We start from the raw sequence: 23,530 nt of genomic DNA on the forward strand, positions 1-23,530 counted from the left end.
TGGAAGGGCACAGAGATGTTTTGCAGCCTAGGGGAGCGCCACCTTCCCGGGTATTGTTCACTAATTGTTCGGGGGGGTTCGAGGCCAACTTAAGTCCGGGGATCGCCACACTCCAGGTCTTTATTTAAAAATGCAGGGTGGGCCCCGGCAGTCCCTGAAGCCTCGGTGGTCTGAGGCAGTGCCTTATTTGTACTGTAATCACACAGGCAGTACTTATGGTGTTATAAAGTGATACACTCATAGAATTCTTGCAGTTGTACAATTACCCAGGCTTCAATTGTCTAATAGTCAGTTAGAATATGTTTAGAAGGTGCACTCTAATATTAAATAATGTTGTCTTTAAAATCTCCTATAAACAGATGATTTTCACAATAAATAATAGACAAGTCTTGTCAGAAAAAGAAGACCTATACAAAAAAGTAACCTTTATTAAAACAGAAATAAATAGGAATGTAACTTTAATAGAACAGTATAATAAAAAAACGTGGGTTGGTCTCCAGTGGTAGCAGCGTAGGAAACCTGCAAGACAAAAATGAAACATAAGTATGTGTGCAATTTGTTTATTCTACAAGACAAAAATACCAAGGTTAAGGGGGAACGCATCTTTTTTACTTTTGTTGACTTAACGTCAGCTTTTGACTGCGTTACCCACAGCAAACTATGGTTGATATTAGAAAACCTGGGGGTGGAGAAAAATATAATCTATTTTCTTAGGGAGCTGTATTCTGGGGCTACAGCTTCAGTCCGTTATGGTAAGAATACAAGATCGTTTAGCGTAGCGAGAGGGGTGCGGCAAGGGTGCGTCCTTGCTCCCTTTTTATTCTTAGTTTACATCAATGACCTGGAAAGAACTTTGCTGCAGGAGTGCAGGGATATGTCTATGATAGCAAAAAGACCATTCCCTGCACTATTATATGCGGATTATGCGGTCCTAATGGCCCGGACCCCCCTTGCTTTGCAAAGGATGATAACATTATTCACCCTCTTCATGTCTAATATGGACTTGAGAATTAATTGTACAAAAACATTTTGCATGAACTGTGGTTCAGGGGCAAATAAACCCCTGGGCTTTACCCCAACTTTTCCTTACCTAGGCATATTGTTTGAGCAATCCGGCCTGTGGTCAAGTGCAATAAGGACAAGAAGGCTGATGTTCTGTAAATCAATAATGGCCTTAAAACATGTTAGTAAAAAGATGGGCAAAAAACCAATTAGGGAGCTTTTAACAATTTATAGAGCAACATGTGTAGCAATCGCCGTCTCTGGTGCAGGTATATGGGGATATGCCAATGTGAAATGCATCCAGATGGTGGAAAATATGTATATGAGATATCTTTTAGCTGTACCAGAGAGTGTCTCTACCTATATTTGCCACACAGAACTTGGTCAGCCATACATTGAAGATATTATAGAGGTACAACCTGTACTTTTGTGGCATAGGGTTTGGACCACCGAGGAGTGTGTCTTGAACCGCACTATCTTAAAGGATGTGATAAGCCTAGATCATGCGAGCAGGATAGGATGGTTATCCTATGTGAAAAAGTTTTAATAAATCTAGGTTGTCAAGAATATTACGATGAACCTTTTTTAATGTGTCATACCCCCAGAAAGGAGCTTAAAAATCAAAATCAATGTATGAAGTACCTGGAAGAAAGAAGAATTAATGATGAAATGAAGAAAAAGACAGTGATTGCTCATCAATTAATAATGACCTCTAGCAATTTACAACCATATGTAACTTTATATATGAGTGATCGCGAAAGGTTTTTATTAACGCACTTTAGGCTAAACATTCTTTTTAGAGCCTTTAGCTTTCCCGATATGAATAATTGGTCAAGACAACTGAGTAAATGCCTCTGTTATGATTTATCGGAACAATCAGATATCCATATTTTATTTTTTTGTACGTTTTATACTATCCCACGGAAGAGATTGATTGTGCCCATACTGAAGATCATGGAAGTAAACTGGTGTCGCCCTGCTTTTTTAGCAATCCAGCAATTAGATACGATATTAACAGTTGCATCTGTTTCTGCTTTTTTAAAATATGTTTTTAGATTGCGGAAATCAATTTGTATATGAAAATTCTGTTTTATTCAGCTATGATTGCTGTTTTTAATACTGTAATTTTGAATGTACTTTTATGGTTGTTTTTAATGATAATAACCGAATAAAGTTTCTAATGAATGAATGAGTGTGCTATATGGAAGAGGTAAAGAAAGGTAGTCCAAATAAAAGGACCATAGTGAGAATGGAAAGGAAGGGGGTGTGGGTGGAAGGGAGAAGTGGAGGGAGAGTCAAAAGAAGAGAGGGAGGAGGAGACAGAGCGTTGGCTTATTGCACCCAGCCCTTAGTGCTTACCCTCCGTCTCCTGTTTGTCTAGGATGCTGGGGTCTGCGAGAAAGAGTGTGGTTCAGAAAGTCCTTAAAATTAAATACATGAGGCCAGAGATTATGGGCCATATTATGAAGGAAGGGCGATATGGGGTTGATAATATGCCCTTGTGAATTCCCTTAGAAGCCCAGGTTCTGGTGTGACCCTGGGCTTCTATGGGAATTCACAAGGGCATATTATCGTCGCTTTAGCTGCAGTTTCCTGCTGCTAAAGGGATGATAATGTTATCGCCGTTCTTTGATAATATTGTCCTACATTATTAGCTACAGGAAAATCGCTTGCATGCACCTGTGCACCTAGGGTGCTGCACCCCAAACCCTTCCCCCGCACTGTGCTCAATTGTAGGTCTTGCACACCGAGGCTTCACTGCTCACTTGCCACCACAGGTGTGTCCCACAACGTGTTGGTGCAAGCTCCTAGTACGGGGTATGTTTGTACTGGAGACCAGGTTTCCGGTCAGGGACGGTGTCTTGATACCACGATGGAAGGTGTCAGAATGCCAGGGCATCATTGCGGGGTTAGCTCCCGCTCCGCCCTTCTTGTGGCAATCAATGGAATGTCTGAAAAGGGAGAAATAATTTAATGGTGGAAACATCTGGAGGTAAATGAAGGTTTATTTCAACCTTGTGTCAGAACCTTAAAGGATACTCTTTAGTGCGGTCCCCTCAGGAGCAGATGACCTTACCCCAGCTCCCACTTACCAAGCCCAGAGACAATTATAAACACTGACTCTGCACTTAGCTTGGGGGGAAGTGGAAGACAAGACAAAGAGAGACACGCCTCGACACTGGCTCCTGCTTCTGTGGAACTCTGAAAGGGAAAAGACAATATTATACTTCCTACTCTACACTACTTCACAAGAACTCCCTCCCTGGAATTCTCTTACCAGTGTTTTTATATGGCTAGCTACTCTCCAGTATGTCTTGTCTATAAACAACTTGTAGTATCAAATTCACTGGAAGTCTGTTAATACGACCGTAGATAACCCTAAATGGTCGTTGATAGTTAGCAATGGTCCTTCATGTTGTAATCATCAAATTGAGTTCATGAAAGAAGTCTTTGACAAACGCGCTCTGGGAGATTTACTGAATAGTTCTGTGGATAATTCACTCTTTTATTTCAAGCTTGAATACTGCTTTGTCCCTCGGCATTAGTTCGTTTAAACGGTTCAAAGCTCTCGTGATTCCAGGGACCGATGAGTCAAACGAGTTAGGAAAACGCTCATGAACTCTGTGGACCCGTGTCACAGCGAGCGGATTAGTTAACAATCTTAAACACGCTTACTTGAGAATTCTGAGCTCTTCTCTTCACTGAAGAAGCTCAGCAACTTGAATTCCCTCTGACCTTGAAGAATATGGAACTCTGAGTCTTTATTCAGGAAACTCGAACTCTGAGGAAGAACGGTGAAATTAATTTTACACGCTCACAAATACTCCGAAAAGGCAACTCTTGTGGAAAAGTAAATTCTGCCATGTTCTGTGTCCCTACGCGTCCTCCATCATATGTTATCTGTGCATGATTAATATGCATATGTATTCCCCATGTTCGATTAAAGACGCAATTATAGTTGTGTCCACCTCTAGTATGCCTGTTTCCAGTTCTCCTGAAAACTACGAATATCAGGCCTATGTAAAGCTACGTTGCCACGTTTCTCAGTGTGCACGTTATTTCATTGTAAAGTCCCCGTTCCTAGGCCTCAAAAGGGCCCGGACGCCAGATTCAGCTCCTGTCTCCTAAGCCCTCGCTGAGGAGCGATACAGCCCCCACCTGTATCCCTGACCCTTCACTTACTTCCTGCCTCGCAGTGCCCGGTTCAGCCTGGCTCTGCCTCTGAGTCTGCCAAGAGTATGTTATGATTCTAGTTATCAGTCCAGCCCTCCTTCTCTGCATTCCTAAAGCTACTGAATCGCATCAATAGTTACCGTCATTGTCTAGCCTTTACGTCTCCATGTTAGAGAAATACTGTATTTAATGGTCATTTAATATTCTTCATCACGCACTACATGTAGAATAATGCATACACCAGTCTTAGAGTCTGTTAGCCTTTCCCCTCCTGACTTCTAGTTTATATCAACATGTTCTCTAAACATCAGATACTAGATACTGTTTAGGTACATGTCGCCCTGACTCTCCAGACTTCAGTCTCTGCTCCTAGCACAGAGTTCATAGCCCCCAGCTTCTCCTAGTAATACGTCATTGCCAGTTTGCGCGCACCATTAGGTTAGAGGTCCCGGCTCCTTAGGTAGCCCCCTCCATGTTTCCGCCCCATTTATGACATATTCTGTTACGTTTGCATCACATGTCTATGTATACGCCCTGTTACACCTACTTTCACCCTTATCTTTCGCGACTGCTACGCGTCACACCCTTTGCTCCACCCACCGCTCCGCCTATCATATGTACTGTAATGCAACTGTTTTACTATATATACTTGCGTATTGTTATTAAATGCTAGCGCGCTCATCCCAGATCCAGCCCCGGCAGCTGCCGGGCCCTGCCATCCTATTCCTATGCAGGTTGTCCTGTTCCTGTCCTTTATGCTGTAATAAACCTGCAAAACTCCTACTACCTCGAATCTTGACTCTTATTTATTGAGCTATCTGTTATTCATTTATCCATTCAAAAATAGAGGTATTATTTATTTATTTACCACATAATGGCGCCCGAACAGGGACTTGCCCTTTCCCCACGCGCCGGTGAAGCCACGCCGGCCCCCTGACCCTCTGCAGCCGTGACGGAACCATACCGTGCCCCGGCAGATATTTCTGCTTCAAGTATCCCTCAGGCCCACGGAGGAGACGGAGGTGGCGGTCCAGCATCCAGACGAGGCGGTGGAGGAACGCGGCGAGTCCCGACCAGAGCCCAAGCCGAGAGTCCAAGGTCCGAGGTATCCGGAGGCCCACCCGTAACAGAAGTCCGAAGTTCGTCCGTCCGGCGTCGAAGCAGTCCCGTCCAGTCTGAGGCCTTCCGTTCTTGCTGCCCGGTGAGTACCGTTGCTGGGGTAGTATCTAGACAGGGTCAATCTAAATTGTCTCTGGTCCGATGGGTCTGGGTACGCAGATCTGAAACGAAGTGTTCACCTAGGTGGATACGGGTCTTGATGCGTCCCTTTATGGGACCGGTATGTTCCGTGCTGTTTCAGCAGCGCATCCAGTAATTCTAGCCTGTTCCGTTCTCGAGAAATTCATGTGTTTCTGTTCTCAGTGTTCCAGGTAGTATTCTGTCCGAACTGTTGCTTCATAATGTTATTCAATGTATTTTCAATGTCGTGGTATGCCTGAATTGTTTTCTCAATTGTTATTGTTCCTCGTGTATTGTATTGTGTTCAGATTCAAGTTTGCAATGTCCCTCTTTTCGAGATTACGTCAGTTAAAAACTAGAAAGGGTCTGCTAGAAGAAGCAGTTCCTGTCCCGCCTAGGGACAGTCCAGGTCATTTTATGTATCAGAAACATGGCATAAGCGCCATATTGTATCTAGATTTATGGGTAGAGTATACCAAATAGTTAGAGGAAAAGTATAGATGGCCCGTATCAGGTACGTGGGATGCTGAGTGCATCATGAGAGTAGAAGAAGCATTATGGAAAAAGAAAGCCAGACAGTCACAGAAAGATGCCATTGAGTTATGGCGCAAAGAATCTCATAAAAGAACCGAAAAAGAAATCAGAAAGTCTGAATTAAGTAGAGAATCCTTAGAGCGAGCACAAGAAAAAGAATTAATCGAGATAGGTGAACGAGTTAAAGCCGAACAGTCAGACAGACAGAGGCATGCTCTTATTAAGGGTATGTATCCTCTTCTTGCCGAGGGCTTGCCAAAAGCGACCCCGGAGGCATTCAGTAATTTTCCGCCACCCTTAGTTCCGACCAAGCTACGTCACAAACCGACCGCAGCTGATATTTTCATTTCGTCCTATTTGGACGACACAGTCCCAGAATATGCAAATCCCGCTCCGCCAGTCCCTGTAAATCAGGCACTTCCCGCTCCTCCAGACACCGGAGTACCTGTTACGGTACCCCCGGTCGAGCCCGCCATACAAGTCCAGCCTGCATTTCCATTTCCCACTCTGCCAGGACGAAGAGCATCAGTAGACGACTCTAGTTTAGGGGCCGCAGGGGGAGGTCCTCCAGGAACCCCGCCGCCACACAAGCGTTTAACGTTAGTCGAATTACATGCACAAGCGTCACAGCGTACGCCCAGGTATCAGTCTGTTGCAGAAATAAGAAAAGCCCTTAACGAATGTGGCTATGATCCAGTCCCAGGCGAGGATAATATGGTTTTATATTCATTACGCGTAAGAAAGGTGACCGAGTATCTAGTCACCCTACCAGATATGAAAGGAGATCTAGACAGAATATACCGTTTCATCCGTACAGGGGATGATCCAGAAAGTATTAGTGACGTCATGTGCCAAAGAAAAGTTGAAGTCCAGCTCATGATATTAAAGTTTCTGATTAATTGTCTAATAAGAGAACAAGATTATCCGACCAAAAATCAAGCCGAAATGAAAGTCCTGACAAAGTGGAGTGATAATATAGCCGAGGGTAAGCATAAGACCATCAGCAGTATAGAGAGTATGTATAAGAAAATTCGTAAGGAAATAATAAGGTTACACGAACAACGTAAAGCAGCACAAGTAAGCTAGAAAGAAAATGACTCTTCTACAGAAGAGGCAGAGGACGAGAATCCCACTAGAATAGCGTATGTAGGAAAATCTAGATTTCCAGATCGCCATTTACGCCTAGAACACAAGTCAACTTTCCATCACCCGGCACCAGAACAAGGTTCTCTAGAACAAGTATTTCAAGCTACCGATCACATTCTGAAATCACGAATCGGTTATAACGAGTTAAGTACTATGCATGAACAAGAACAGGTCCGATCAGCAGTCCGATGGATTACTGATTCTACCACTTTTCCAGACGAAATAGTGGTACAAATGTTTCTGAAATTGCCCCCAGCCGAGCAACGACTGGCGGGTATGTATATGATTCAACACCTCATTACTTTGTATGAGGGTCAACATTCTGATCCAGGTCCGTTACACGATGTCCTGAACGAGTTACACGCTCACAAATACTCCGAAAAGGAAACTCTCTTACTTCCCTGATATGTATAAGTAACGCTGCTGTTAAGATCTCAATTCTATGACAGGAGCGGAAAATTTCTCTCTGGAGAATACTCGGGAAACTCCAGTCAGGTTGAAATTACAGTTGAAGTGCACCGCGCGCTAGTCGCGCATGCGCATTACCGAACACTTCCAATTGTGAGGGAAAACAGCTAGACCGCCAACCTCTACCAAGAAGTGGGAGCGGGCAACTGTTCCCTCAACATGGCGGAACACTTTCAAAGAGCGCAGTACAGTCTGAAGTAAGGTTTTCCAGCATGGGTTTCGTCTTCTCCATAAAGATCTTTTAAATTCTGATTTCGCCAAAGTCTGTTCCTCATTTCTTGTATTTACATGGGGGATCCTGACAATACTTCCCACCAAAAATCGTCCTCCCAACCTTGGTTTTGAAGGATTGGCCTTATGAAATTCCCGAATCAATCTTGGAGCATGAACATTGACAGAAGGCTCCCAAGATCTTTCTTCGGGACCAAAATTCTTCCAGTCAGTTAGACAATACAACTTGCCCTTTCTATAAGCTGAGTCTAAAATCTTGTGAACTTCAAACTCCTCCTCTGACTCTAACTGAATTGGTTTTGGTTTAGAGCTAAGCCTCAAATCTGGTGGACTAGCCTCCAGCAAAGAAATGTGAAACACTGGATGGACTCTAAGATATGCAGGTAATTGAATCTTGACTGTGACTGGATTTAACATCTTTTCTACTTTAAAAGGGCCAATGAATCTAGGTTTGAATTTTTTATTTACTTTGATCTTTAGATTCTTGGTTGATAACCAGACCTTGTCCCCTGCCTTAAAAGGTGTTTCCTCCCTTCTCTTTTTATCAGCCTGTTTCTTATAGGATTATTTTGCTTTAGCCAAATTCTCCTTAACCTTCACCCAAGAATTCTGCATTTCCGATACTAATTCCTCAACTGCTGGTACAGGACCCTCTCTTTTTTCCAAAATCAAACTAGGGTGTCTCCCATAATTTACATAAAAAGGAGAGCTACCTGTAGAGGAATGAGTTGCATTATTGTAAGCAAACTCTGCTGCCCAAACTAAGTCTGCCCAGTCAGTCTTTTGATCTGATAGATAAAGTCGGAGGTATTGTTCAAGTTCTTGATTGACCCTCTCTGTTTGGCCATCTGTTTCTGGGTGGTAGCTGGTGGAAAAACGAGTATCAATCCCTAACTTTTGGGTAAAGGCCTTCCAGAAATGTGAAACAAATTGTGTTCCCCGGTCTGAAACTAAAACCTTTGGAATTCCATGCAATTTCACTATGTTCTGAGAAAACAATTGGGCCACTTGTGGAGCAGTTGGAATGTTTTTCAAGGGAATGAAATGTGCCATTTTAGAAAAGACATCCACAAAAACTAAAATGGTTGTAAACCCCTGACTTACAGGTAAATCAACAATGAGATCCATTGACACAGTATACCAGGGATGAGGAGGGGTAGGGAGAGGCATTAACTTTCCTTGCGGGGGCCTTCGATCAGCTTTTCCCCTTATACATTTCTCACAAGTGGACACGAATTGTCGTATCTGCCGTTTCATGTCCGGCCACCAAAAATTCCTCTCCACCAATTCTGTAGTCTTATGGATTCCCTTGTGTCCAGCAAGTAAATTGTCGTGACATGACTCCAAGGCTTTCCGTTGAAGTTCTTCAGTGGGGAGAAACAAACAATTATTCCGATAAGGAAGTCCCTCCCTGATTTCTCTATCTTCAGCTTCTTGTACCCATCTTTTCATATCTTGGGCTGTCATTGCCTCTTGAATTTTGTCCACCATCTCAGAGGTGTTAGTGACAAGAATGATTTTCTCTTCTGGAATGATGTTCTGCGACTCCTTGTTAACTTCCGAAGTGTCAGAATCAATTCGAGATAATGCATCTGCCTTTACGTTGCATTTCCCTGGTCTGAAGGGAATCACAAAATCAAAATCGGCAAAAAATAAAGACCATCTTAATTGTCTGGCAGTCAAAGTGCGTTCTGATTTTCAAAATTGCAAGTTTCGATGATCTGTAAACACTGTAACCTTGTGTTTAGCACCCATCAAGTAGTGCCGCCATTCTACAAAGGCCTTTTTTACCGCCAATAGCTCTTTATCTGCAATTGAGTAGTTACATTCTGGAGGACTCAGTTTTTTGGAATAATATGCCTTCGGATGCAATTGACCCGTAGTGGAATGTCGCTGTGACAAAATTCCCCCGATGGCAACATCAGATGCATCGGCCTCCACATAAAATGGTTCCTCCGTTCTTGGGTGTAATAAAATCGGTTCTTGAGTGAAAGATTTCTTTAAAAATTGAAAGGCTTCTTCTGCCTCGATTCCCCAAACGAATTTGACTCCTTTTCTTAACAACTGAGTGATAGGAGCTACCTTCTGGGAAAACTCGGGGATGAATCTTCGATAGAAATTTGAAAATCCCAAAAAACTCTGAATTTCTTTCACCGATTTTGGAGGCAGCCAATCTTGCACTGCCTTGACTTTGGTTGAATCCATGCTTACTCCTTCTGGGGATAAGACGAATTCCAAAAACTCCACTTGAGTTACATGAAATGCACATTATTCCAATTTTACATATAAATGCTTTTCCATTAACTTAGTCAAGATTGCTCTAACATGCTGAGTGTGGTCATTCACATCTTTTGAAAAAATTAAGATGTCGTCAATATAGACAACAGCTACCCGATCCAAAAACTTTCTTACAACATCATTCACGAAGTGCTGAAAGGCTGCGGGGGCGTTGCACAATCCATATGGCATGACCTGATATTCGAACAAGCCATATCGGGTGCAAAAAGCTGTTTTCCATTCGTCCCCTGGAGCCACTCTGATCAGGTGATAAGCACCCCGTAAATCCAGTTTTGTGTAAATCCGAGCATCTTTTACTTAATCTAATAATACTGAGATCAAGGGAAGAGGGTACCTGTTCTTGACAGTTACCTGGTTCACTGCCCTATAGTCGATGCAAGCACGAAGATCTCCATTCTTTTTTGGGATTAAAAACAAAGGGGAAGAAACAGGAGATTGTGAGGGGCGAATAAAACCATTGGCGAGATGTTTATCCAGATATTCTTTTAAATACAGATTCTCTGCTTCCGTGAGAGCATAAATCCGACTACAGGGTAAATTTGCCCCAGGCTCAATTTCAATTTTGCAGTCATATGGAGGATGTGGCGGCAACTTTTCTGCTTCTTGCTTGTCAAATACAGATGCCAAATCTTGATACTCCACTGGAACTTCTTTGGTTTCTACTGTACAAATTTGTGCGGGGCTATGGTGAACCAAGTTTCCGACCGGGGTATCTTCAAGGGTTAGATCTTGATCACTGAAGCAATGTTCCATACATTAAGAAGAATCCATTACTATAGATCTCTTACTCCAATCTATTCTAGGATTGTGTTCAGTTAACCAAGGCAGGCCAAGGATTAACTGAAATTGTGGTGCGTAATTAAATTGAAGGCAATGAATTCAGAGTGGCCTCCCAATCCTGTCAACCTAACTAATTCCGTTTCGTGAGTAATGGGGCCAGACGAAAGATTAGTTCCATCAACAGCTCGAACCACCTCCATAAACTTCTTTTCCACAAAACGCAAACCTTTCTGTTTGGCATATTTTATGTCGCAAATATTCCCTGTTGCCCCTGAATCGATCATAACGGAGGCTTCTTCAATTTCTTGACCTCTGAATTTTACAGAAAAAATGGCAATGAGATGAGGGGCAGCTGACTGCAAGGTGTTCATAATGTGCTGTTGATTTGGAACTGACTTTACTGACGCTTCCACCCGTGCAACTCCTTCTACGGGCGAAGCCGATCTTTTAACAGTTGTGAGGTTTTGGGCTTCTTCGGACAATCCTTAACAAAATGGCCAGATTGGCCATAGTATAAGCACAATTGAGAATGTCTTCATCTCTCCTTCTCTTCTTTAGACAAGGGTCCTCTAATAGATCCAATTTGCATGGGCTCTTCAGTTGGCCCACCTTCCGAATTCTTCTGTACTTCTGTTTTCATTCGATCAAATCGTGGAGGTGGAGGGCGAAATTCTCTTTTTCTTTCATGACGTCACTCACTTCGGTGATCGATCTGAAGAACTAAATCTATACGTTCAGAAACTTCGGTGGGCCTCTGAGGAATTTGTGCCAAGGCATCCTTTAAATCATCTCGTAGACCTCGATAAAATATGGCTGCTCTTTTCTCCTCTGGCCAGTTGGTCTCCACAACTAACTTGTTGAAATTTGCTAAGTAACCAACCAAGTCTCGGGTACCTTGCTTGAGATCCAGTAGTTCATTGTCTGTCGCCTGGGAGGCTGAGCGTCGGTCAAATATCCAAGCAAACTCTACCTTAAAGTTTGCAAAATTAAATAAAATCGGATCATTTTTGGTGACCAAAGACATGGACCATGCAGCGGCATCCCCGGTCAGATACGACAACACGAAGGCCACCTTAGCTTGATCTTCTGCAAAAATAACTGGCCGGCATAAAAAATTTAACGAACACTGTGTCAAAAATATCTGCGCCTTAAGAGGATCCCCGCCATATCTCTCTGGAGGGGCTAAAGGAATGATAGGTGAGATGGCGTGAATTACTTGAGTGGAGATATCAGAAGGTGAGGGATGAAGTGTGGGTGTAGAAGTTCCCTTAAAGACAGACCCTGCCGCAACCAAGTCATCCAGTCTCTGACGGGTCTGAATAGACTCATGACTAGATCTCCTAACTTCTTCCCGTAAAGCCTTATTCTCTTCTAAGGTATTATTTAATTGATCCTGCATATTATTTAAAACATTTGCTAAGGCCTTCAAGTCCCAACCTTCTGCCATGCTGCTCAGGAGGGGGCCTGACCTCAATGAAGAGGAAGGCACTTCAATCTGTCAGAACCTTATAGGATACTCTTTAGTGCGGTCCCCTCAGGAGCAGATGACCTTACCCCAGCTCCCACTTACCAAGCCCAGAGACAATTATAAACACTGACTCTGCAGTTAGCTTGGGGGAAAGGGGAAGTGGAAGACAAGACAAAGAGAGACACGCCTCGACACTGGCTCCTGCTTCTGTGGAACTCTGAAAGGGAAAAGACAATATTATACTTCCTACTCTACACTACTTCACAAGAACTCCCTCCCTGTAATTCTCTTACCAGTGTTTTTTATATGGCTAGCTACTCTCCAGTATGTCTTGTCTGTAAACAACTTGCAGTATCAAATTCACTGTGTAGTATCAAATTCACTGGAAGAACCACTGATATAGTCTATTAATACGACCGTAGATAACCCTAAATGGTCGTTAATAGTTAGCAATGGTCCTTCATGTTGTAATCATCAAATTGAGTTCATGAAAGAAGTCTTTGACAAATGCGCCCTGGGAGATTTACTGAATAGTTCTGTGGATAATTCACTCTTTTATTTCAGGCTTGAATACTGCTTTGTCCCTCGGCATTAGTTTATTATTATTATTAAATGAAATTTATAGGTAGCGCAACTAAACCCGTAGGCATTAAGGCGCTGATGATGGTAAACGGAAAAGCTCAGAAATCACCTAAGTAAGAAGTTATGGGTAGGCTTCTTGGAAAAGCCAGGTCTTAAGGGCTTTGCGGAACAGAGTGTGGGAGGAGATCACCTTGAGGTCATTGGGGAGTGCATTCCAGAGTCTGGGTGCAAGGAAGCGGAAGGACCTTCCGCCCCATCTGGCCTTGACTGTACGAGGGACAACTAGCAAGCTTTTGCTGGAAGAGCGGAGTGCTCTACCAGGGGTATAGTAGGCCACCAGAGCGCGAATAGCCTCCGGACCAGACTCATTGAGGGCACGATGTGTAAGACATAAGGCCTTAAAATTAAACCTCGCCTGCATGGGGAGCCAGTGCAGATTTTTTCTGATGGCCGTGCCCGAAGAGCGTTTGGGGGCATCCACAACAAACCGGGCAGTAGCATTCTGCACAGTCTGGAGGCGATGGACCAGACCGTTGCTAATGCCAAGGTAAAGTGCATTGCAATAGTCCAGTCTGGAAGTAATGAGGGCCATTACTACCTGTTTGCGTGACTGAGGGGAGAGATAATGAGTAATTTTTCTTAAGATCCTCAGCGCATTGCAACAGGTGGACACAGTCCTTCTGACCTGCTTGTCTAACGAGAGAGTGGTGTCCAGAATGACCCCAAGATTGCGGGCAGATGTGGATGGCAAGGGGCAGGTGCCTAGTACAGAAGGCCACCAGTCTATGGACCAGATGTCACTTTTGCCCCCAAAAATGAGAACCTCCGTTTTCTCCCCATTAAGCTTGAGGAAGTTTTCAACCATCCAGCCGGCGACCGCCTCCATGCAGTTTTTAAAGTTAAGAGCAGTTATGCTCGCAGATTGAAAAATGGAGGCCATAATCTGCGTATCGTCGGCGTAGGAGAGAACTTCTAGCCCATATGATCTTATAAGCCTGGCGAGTGGGGCGACATAGACGTTAAAAAGCGTTGGGCTCAGTGAGGAGCCCTGAGGGACCCCACACTTCACCGCCTTAATGGATGACATATACTCGCCAAGCTTCACCCTTTGCTTCCGTTGGTCAAGGAAGGATGTTAGGAGGCTGAGAGCAGAGCCCTTGACTCCAAGCTTACTGAGACGGCTGGCCAGAATGGTAGGGGACAGGGTGTCGAAAGCAGCCGTAAGGTCGAGTAGCACCAGTAAGGTGGTCTGACCGGAGTCGACCTTAGAACGGATGCTATCGACAACCACTGTGAGCGCCGACTCAGTGCTGTGAGTCCTCCGGAAACCGTGCTGTGAAGGATCAAGGGAGTTGGAACTGTCAAGGAAAGCGCTCAGATGGAGGTTGAGATGAGCCTCTAGGAGTTTAGCAGGGGCAGGGAGAAGGGAAATGGGACGGAAGTTCTTCAATATCCCAGGGTCCAAGGTAGTTTTTTTCAATAGGGGCTTGACAGTGGCCATTTTCCAAGAGAGGGGGTAGATCCCCTCTGAAATGGCCCTATTCATAACCTCCATCAGAGGGGGCAGAATAGTCTGTCTACAGTCCTTAAGGACCTTTAAGGGGCATGGGTCTAACGGTGATCCGGACTTTTGTTTGTCCAGCAGCATGTTAAGATGTATAAAAGTATTAGGAGGAAACTGGGAGAGGGAGTGGGAAGGGGCAGAAGCTTGGTCTTCAGAAATAAAAGTCGGAGAGGTGGCAGGTGGGGAGCTGGAGTTAAGGATTTCTAGGTCGGTGTAAATGTCTGAGATCTTTTCATGGAAAAATGTAGAGATCTGGTCACACAGTACCTGGGATGCTGTGATAGGGTCAGGAATCTGAATAAGGGAGAGATTATCCACTATCTTAAACAGATCACTAGGAGATTTAAGCGAGGATGTAAGCTTGGAGTAATAGGCCTGTTTTTCTGTGAGGACCGCAGCTTTATAGCCTTTGAGAAGGAACTTATGTTTTTCCTTCTCTCCGGGGTCCAGGTGTGACCTCCAGAGCCTTTCCTGTCTCCTACATCCTTGTCTGAGGGTCCTGAGGGATTCAGAATACCAGGGGGCCGAAGGTCGTTTCCTGGCAGAATAGTGTTGCCGGGCCGGGGCAAGCAAGTTGACAGCCTCCGTCAAAGTATTGGAGAGGTCAAGGGCTGCAGCATGAACATCCCCGGTACAACGGAGTTTGAGAGTGGCTAAATAAGGGGTGAGGGAGTCGTTGTTAATGTCCCCAAAGTTCCTTCTCAAAGCCCACTTGGTGTAATCAGACCGAAGGCCAGTGGGAGAAAAGAAGAAGAAGTCGAAGAGGACGACAAGATGGTCTGACCACGACAAGGTGAAGGGAGTACCAATTTGAAGACGGGGGTCGTTACTAAAAACTCCATCCATCCATCCATCATTAGTTCGTTTAAACAGTTCAAAGCTCTCGTGATTCCAGGCACCGATGAGTCAAACGAGTTAGGAACACACTCGTGAACTCTGTGGATCCGTGTCACAGCGAGCGGACTAGTTAACAATCTTAAACACGCTTACTTGAGAATTCTGAGCTCTTCTCTTCACTGAAGAAGCTCATCAACTTGAATTCCCTCTGACCTTGAAGAATGTGGAACTCTGAGTCTTTATCCAGGAAACTCGAACTCTGAGGAAGAACGGTGAAAATTAATTTTACACGCTCACAAATACTCCGAAAAGGAAACTCTCTTACTTCCTTGATATGTAGAAGTAACACTGCTGTTAAGCTCTCAATTCTTTGACAGGAACGGAAAATTTCTCTCTGGAGAACACTCGGGAAACTCCAGTCAGGTTGAAATTACAGTTGAAGTGCGCCTCGCGCTAGTCGTGCATGCGCATTACCGAACACTTCCAATTGTGAGGGAAAACAGCTAGACCGCCAACCACTACCAAGAAGTGGGAGCGGGCAACTGTTCCCTCAACATGGCGGGACACTGCAAAGAGCGCAGTACAGTCTGAAGTAAGGTTTTCCAGCATGGGTTTCGTCTTCTCCATAAAGATCTTTTAAATTCTGATTTCGCCAAAGTCTGTTCCTCATTTCTTGTATTTACATGGGGGATCCTGACAGTTTGATAGAAAATAGGAGTTGAGTGCATCCTTTGTTTTTGAAGTACGATCTACCAACTGTTAGTGGTAATCGTGGTTCAAAGAGGAGTTGGAGTGCACAAGCATACACAAGGCTAAATAATAATGTTATGCCAACGTTCACATAAAAAGGAACAGAGCGCATGCTAGAAGCATAATATGCGCGTGTAATGCAGTGGCGGGAGCCAGTGTGCATATACACTTAGTAAGGAGCTCACTACAGTGTCCTAAAAGCCAACGCCACATGTCTGTAGGGCAGCGCTACCCGCTGGCTCAGGCCTACAGTACGGTCCAGCAGGTCCTTAAAATTAGACCGATGTGACTGAATGAGGTCAGAGATCACATCATTACGCACAGCAACATCACTTTTTCGCACGTCCGCACTCAGAGTGATGCACCCCACCCCTCCCGCAGAACCGCCCTCAACAGGTGTCTGTAGGGCAGCGCTGCCCCTAGGCTCAGGCCTACCTTATGGTACAGCAGGTCTTTAAAATGAGGGTCTTTAAAATGAGACAAAGATGTGACTGAATGAGGTCAAAGATCACATCATAACACATGGCAATATCGCTTATTCGCACATGCGCAGTCTGGCTGATGCATCCCACCCCTCCTGCAGCACTGCGCTTAAGAGGTGTCTGTAGGGCAGCGCTGCTCACTGGATCAGGCCTACAGTACGGTCGAGCAGGTCTTTAAAATGAGACAGAGATTTGACTGAATGAGGTCAAAGATCACATGATAACACATGGCAATATCGTTTGTTCGCACCTGCGCAGACAGGCTGAAGCACCCCACCCCTCTCGCCGCACCGCGCTCAATTGGATGCCCTGTGCAACCCAGGCTGCTCTGCATACCTGCTGTCATTATTGTGTGTGCAAACACTACGGCAGCAATGCTCACAATTCAGATGGAGTGTTGATTGCAGGAGAGTGTACACCTCATGGATCCCTTTCGTAGACGAAGGGCAGTAGGGCTCACAATTTAGAGCCCGTGTTGATTGCCAGGATGGTGTACACCTCATGAATCCATTTCTTTTTTTTATTGCGAATTGTGATATGCGAGGTGGATGCGTCATATCATTTGAGATAGTGTGGAAGAAGAGGGACGTGTGGCGTCGTGGTTATCCTATTTATACGTACGCAAAGTGGGCTGGGCTTGCGTACGCCAGGCCAGCGTAGGGGTGTGAATAATTATTCCGGGGACTTGGGCGTTGTTCAGTTCCTGCCTGGCCAGGAAGTGTACTTATGTGTGTTTCTTTTGTAGTTTTGACCTCGCAGAGTGTGCAATTTAGTTTAGTGTAGCATGTGTCGGGAGGGCGGAAACTATCGTTAATAAGATGGCATGTGATCTAGGATGTGCAGTCTGCCCGAGGCTGATAATGCTCCTTAGAGCCAGTAATACCCCGGCCTAAAGGCAGCACAATAATGTGCAGACACACACACCAGGGGCATCGTGTAACACATATTTGTTTTTTGATGGAACGTTTGAGATGCATTGCAATCACACGTGGAAGGCTAATGTACAGAGCATGAATATTGATCAAGATGATCGTTGCATGTTGTGTGTAGTATAAGATATGTGTATACAGGAAAACACTTTTCAAAAAAGCTTTCTAAGCATAAGAGGTGTCTCTCATCAAATGCTGTAGAGAGAATGAGTAAAATGGGTGGGGTCGTACAACTGTTACAAAGGGAAATGTTATTAACCAATCAAATGCTTTTTCTAAGGTCACATGGCAAAGGCGCACCGAGCGTGCGAGGAGGCCGCACCCGACGCGATTGTGACAAAATATATTCATCATTTTTTTAACACACTTTATTGAAGACCATGTTACATCACATCTTGAAAAAAGGGATCCTACAGAAATAGTCATTTTGTTTTTCCTGTATCAAAATTACAGTACATGTAACATGCATAGGGTCTGTGCCAATTGATCCATGGGACATAAGAAGCAAGAGTCTCATTCTTCTTTGGCACTGCAGGTAAGACATCAGTGGTTATGCAATGTAAATAGAATCAATACAAAGGTGTGCACATTTACATTGAACCAAAGGAACTAGTACAAACTCCTTCCCCTCCCACCCTAGCCCCCCCATCCCGTCTCCTGGTCAGACCCACATCAGCTTTCATGTTAATCGAAGAGGTGCTTATAGATGTATCATTGCAGAGAATGCAGTTTCCGTAACAAGGCCATTATTTGGTCGGGTCTCAGGGCCTAGAGGTTAGGAGGCATATGGTAGCCTTGTATGTTATGGGGTCGGCTAACCTGTAGGGGAGACAAGTCAAGCGTTTCCAACTCAATCATCATAGCCTCTCATTCCATTGAGATGGGCTGCTTCCTCAGCCCTCTGTCTTCTTCTCTACGAAGCGCTGCACCCTCCGCCCTTCCCCATTGGAGTAAATCAGCTTGCCAGGTGGAGATCGCCGGGCATCTAGGGGACTTCCACCTCATTGTAAGAACTCTGATCGCCAAGATGAGTGCCAGATCTAATAATAACCGCACCTCCTGCACCCGTGAACGTCTACAGTGGCCTACAAGGCAATTTAGGGCTTCATCCGGAACCGGGAGTTGTGTTACCTCATGCAGCGCATGGCAACCTCCTCTCCAGTAGTCTAGTAAGCAAGGGCAGGACCATAGCATATGGATAAAATCTGCCTCATCTCATCTCCTCTACAACGGGGGCAACAATGAGAGGAGCCTGGGAACATGCGATGTATTCTGTGAGGGGTGAGATATGATCTATAAAGAACCATCGTCTGGATAAATTTTAATTTCGCATTACACTGTACTTTTCTGGGGTATTCTAGCATACATTTCCATGCTTTGTCTGTAATCTCCAAGCTAGAGTCTTCGGCCAAGCGTGCTCTAAGAGAAGTGAGTTTAATTGGTGCATGCGCCGAACTCCAGTGTATAACCATCGCACTAAATGCCCCCCAGGACCCATGTAGTATAAGAGGTGTACTAGGTTATGTTGTGGGGGTTCACTTCTTTTTGGGGCCCATGTCGTTCTAACATAATGTGCTACAGTAGCATGCAATAAGTAGAGGCATGGTGGAGCACCCGTGGCCTGTACAAAGGAGTCATGATCTAGAATGGTGCTGTCGCCGAAGAACACACCTACGTCCTCCACCCCACTGTCCGTCCAGTCCTGTATTCTGGCCCTCGAGAGTCTTCCCTGCTGTGTTGGGATACCTAAGATGGGAATGTTTGTGGCGTAAGGGACCGCTGTAGCTGTGTATAATAGGGCCTGTTTCCAACAGTGTAGGGCAATCTTCAGTAGGGGAGGGCAGTCTGGAGGAATATTAGCCTTCGGCAATAGTAAGGAATGGAGCTCGCCCCGATCCAACCTCTGTGGGATAAATCCAATCTCTTGTAAGTTTATACCTGCAGTCCAGTCGGATAACCATTGGAGCTGGCTTGCATTGTAGTAACTTCTAAAGTCAGGAACTCCCAGACCGCCATTACGTGTCTTCAGCTGGAGCTTCCGCAGGCTTATCCTTCTGTGGCCAGCACCCCAAATGAGATTCACCAATATGGTGTTCAATGTGTTAAAAATGGACTGTGGGAGTACCACCGGCAAATTCACAAAATAGTATAATAAACGAGGCAGCTTCACCATTTTGGAGATGGCAACTCGTCCCATCACTGATAGTGGTAGACAGGACCAGAACCCTACGCTAGCATGGAGACCCGTTATCGCCCGAAGGTTGTTACCCTCAATTTGATCCGCCTGTGTCCTATAGACTTGAATGCCTAAGTATTTAAAGGTGGTGGGAGTTACTAGTAAGGTGTAGGTGCCAAATTGCAGGTAGGTTAGATGTGGCGTGTCCCGAAAGAAGTAACTCGTCGATTTCTCAGGGCTTATGGCCAGGCCGGACAGGCGTTCAAAAGTAGCAAATATAGTAGGGATAGGGGCATTATCGGCTGTTGGGTCCCGTAAGTGTAAGAGTATGACATCTGCATCTATTAGATGGTGTATCCCATCAATGGGAATGCCAAGCCGGGTCGCTGTCTTGAAGAGCTATAGCCAAGGGTTCCAGTGCGAGCACAAACAGTAGGGGGGATAACGGGCATCCCTGCCTTGTGCCTCTATGAACTGTATATTGGTCTGAGATGTGGTGACCCGTGCGATCTCTTGCCGTAGGGGATGTATATAATAGGCGAACCCATTTGAGATATGTGTCTGGGAATCCGAACCGCCGCAATGCCGCCTACATGAAATCCCAAGAGAGGGAGTCAAATGCTTGACTAAGGTCTAGTGCTATGCACCCTGCGTATTCGTAAGCTTGTGGGGTGGCCTTCATTATGTAGTGTAGCCGTCAAGTGTTTTGGGAGGTGCTGCGATTTGGTAGAAAGCCGCAATGGTCACCGTGAATAAGCGTATTACGGTGGGATTGTATGCGATTAGCAAGGGCCTTACTGAGAATTTTATATTCAGTGGATGACAGGGAGAGGGGTCTATAATTAGCCATTTCTAGGCTATCTCGTCCTGATTTGGGTATGGATGTGACTAATGTTTGCATGGTGGAATCTGTCAGGTGACCAGTCTCAAAGGCAGCCCTATAAACTACCTCCAGTACTGGCACCAAAGACTCAGAATTTCATTTTGTGTGTGAACTATGTGTCCTGCCGGCGTGCTGATTCTAGATATAATTGGCGGGTCTGGCCTGTCCCAGACCAGGCAGGCAAGCAGTGCACCTGACCTATCCGCTTCTCTGTGTTTTCGTTGGAGAAATGCTCTGTGGTCTATTGTCCGTAGTGTTTCTAGTGTTTCAGCATGGTCAATGTGAGCAGATTGCAATGCTTCTCATTTGTTTGGATCATACACTGCTTCCCTCTCCAGTATATCTAGCCGGTGTTCAATGTCCTTCAGACAGGTATGTTTCCTGCCTAGCTCCCACTAATTGTCCAATTGTCGCTCCCCTGACCACTACTTTCAGAGCATCCCATTCGATCAGATTAAAGGAGGCTGTGTTCAAGTTTTCAGCCATATAATTAGTAATAGTATTGGACAGGGTTGTGCGGAAGGAGGTGTCTTCAAGCAGTTTTGGGTGTAATTTCCAAGTGGGAACTGGGGTGGGCACTGTGCCCCAACTGAGTGTGACTTCGAGGGGGTTATGGGCTGAGAAGGTTTTTTCTAGATATGTGGAGTGGCGGACCTTGGTGATGATGAATCTTGAGCATAAGAACCTATCAATTCTAGTATGGAGACTGTGTACTGAAGAATAGAAAGAATATTCTTTGTGGGTGGGATAAAGGCATCGCCACGCATCAGAAAGCGGCCAGCCTTTTACCCAGGTTGTGAATTGATCAGCTAGTTTGCTGGCATGCGTACCATGCAGGGGTGGGTGCGATCTATCGAGGACAGTGTCTAACACAGCATTCCAATCCCCTCCCAACATCCAGGGGAGACTATCCCAGTCTGCTAGTTCTGTACCTAGCTTGCTCAGGAATTCGTCCTGCTTGTAATTAGGGGCATAGACGCTGCTGAGAACCACCAGGAAGCCATTGAGGGTGCGCCCTTCACTAGAATGTACCAGTCCTGGTCATCTACCCGGTGCTCTAGCTCGATGAATGGGACCCCGTGGCGTATCCGAAAGGTCGCCCCCCCCCCAGCGAAAGCAGAATAGTTAGTAGAAAACATATGTCCCCTCCATTTTTTGCGCATCTTCTGCGTTTCAGACTCAATTAAATAGGATTCCTGAAGGAATGCTATTTGTGTTTTACGTGGGAGGAGATACGCATGAATACGGTGTCTTTTCTGGATGGCCCCCAATCCCCGAACATTCCAAGTAATTACATTGTACGACCCTATGGTGTTAGTGTTCCCAGGCATGTTCCCAAATATAATGTAAAGCTCCCGCATATGTGGAGCAGGTAAAGCTGGCCTGACCAGGAGTCCCTTTTCCCCAAAACCCTAACAAAACTTGGCACAGCGCCTGAACTGCGCTGGGCCCAACAGTAGTGTAGTGTACAAGTAGTACAGAAAAAATAACGGTGCATACGCTAGCAGGGAGGTAGCTAGCCTCGGATCTGATCATGATCACAGAAGGGTCCGCAACCTGGCGGCTCTACGGTCCCCCCCCCGTGTTGATCAGGTGTGTCGGGGACTGTGTTATCAACATCTAAACGTCCTGGTGCCCCCCTAAAATAGCATATACCCTGGAAGTACAGGGTTGCAATAATTTATACCAATAACACACACGAATGGAACCCTGTACATTAGGAATCGGAACATATTAGATTATCAACGTTCATGCAAATCTTTACGAGCAAAAGGATATAACAGTCTCTCAGGCACAGAGTCCGTGTCAGCTGCAAAGGTCATTTTCGCCATCTCAGTCTCAGGTATTGTTGGCTCGCAGTCTGTGTTCAGTTATCAATCATGTCATCGGCCGCCCTAGGTGTGATCGTGGGGAATAGAGTTATGCAGTGTTCGGACTCCGAATGAAGAGTGCTGTCTTCTGAATCAGTAGAAATTTTGTTAGAGGCTACACGGAATGCACCAACTGCTGCAATTGCTCCTTCTTGGTCTCGCCGTTGTTGTTCTCGTGATGGGAGAGCGCCTCCTTTACCCCGGTGAAGATTCTGGTAAGCGATGAGAGGACCGCTTCGGTAGTTTGTCTGAGTCCTGTGAGGAGAAGTCTGGGTGACTGATTTGGCTAGAACTAATGCACATCACCTCCATCCATTCATCTGCATCTGCTGGGCTTTCAAAGAAGTGGGTCTTTTTATCATGGATAATTTTCAACCGGGCTGGATATTAGAGTGCATATTTGAGTTGTACCTTCTGAAGTTTTTTCTTTACTGCCTGGTAGGATGATCTCTGTCTCTGTAACAGGACGTTGTAATCAGGATACAATGATATACGATGATTTTCAAACTGGATTGGCGCCTTTTCCCTTGCCTTCTATAGTAAGACGCCGGGGTCTCTGTAATTAAGGATTTTCACGATCAGTGGGCGGGGAGGCGCGCCAGGTCTTGGTTGACCTGTCGGGATTCTATGGGCCTGTTCTACGCAGAAGTACGGAGAGAGCCACTCAGACGCTACATGGTCTCTGAACCAAGTCTCCATAAAGTCTGTTGCCTTACTCCCTTCGCAGCGTTCCGGCAGGCCAATGATGCGTATATTATTGCGTCTGTTTCTGCCTTCCGCGTCTTCCACCCGCTCCATAAGCGTTGTCATCTGCTGCAGTAGTTGTTGTAAGGCAGATGAATGTTCCGTAACTCTGGGGGTGAGGTCCTCAATAGATTGGTCGTGGTTCTTGACTGTATCAGCCAGTTTACTGTGGTCCACTCTTAGTAGTGTTAGTCCTGTGGTGAGCGTACCCATCTGCAGCTCCATCGCCGCTCTAGAGTCCCGGATCTCCTTGAGAATAAGGTCCAGTTTATCCGGTAGTCCCTCTGTATGCCCAGTAGATGTTGTCCCAGGCGAGGAGGGCAGACTAGTGTGATCTGTCATGCTAGGAGAGGGGTCAGGTCCTTGCTGTCC

At 45.4% G+C, this 23,530-nt stretch overlaps 2 long non-coding RNA genes across 2 annotated transcripts in view; one reads left to right on the forward strand and one right to left on the reverse strand.

Annotated features, from left to right (window-relative positions):
• The window catches only part of LOC144798705 (uncharacterized), a 148,031-nt gene that overhangs the window by 99,348 nt on the left and 25,153 nt on the right, over positions 1-23,530 (forward strand). The gene's annotated exons all lie outside the window — the stretch shown is intronic.
• LOC144798704 (uncharacterized) overlaps positions 411-23,530 on the reverse strand; it is a 61,311-nt gene continuing 38,191 nt past the window's right edge. Inside the window, exon 4 of the long non-coding RNA XR_013603619.1 lies at positions 411-519. This is a non-coding gene — a long non-coding RNA (uncharacterized LOC144798704). The remainder of the gene's footprint in view (positions 520-23,530) is intronic.

The sequence above is a fragment of the Lissotriton helveticus genome, chromosome 12 (assembly GCF_964261635.1).
Source record: "Lissotriton helveticus chromosome 12, aLisHel1.1, whole genome shotgun sequence".
NCBI classification, from domain to species: domain Eukaryota; kingdom Metazoa; phylum Chordata; class Amphibia; order Caudata; family Salamandridae; genus Lissotriton; species Lissotriton helveticus.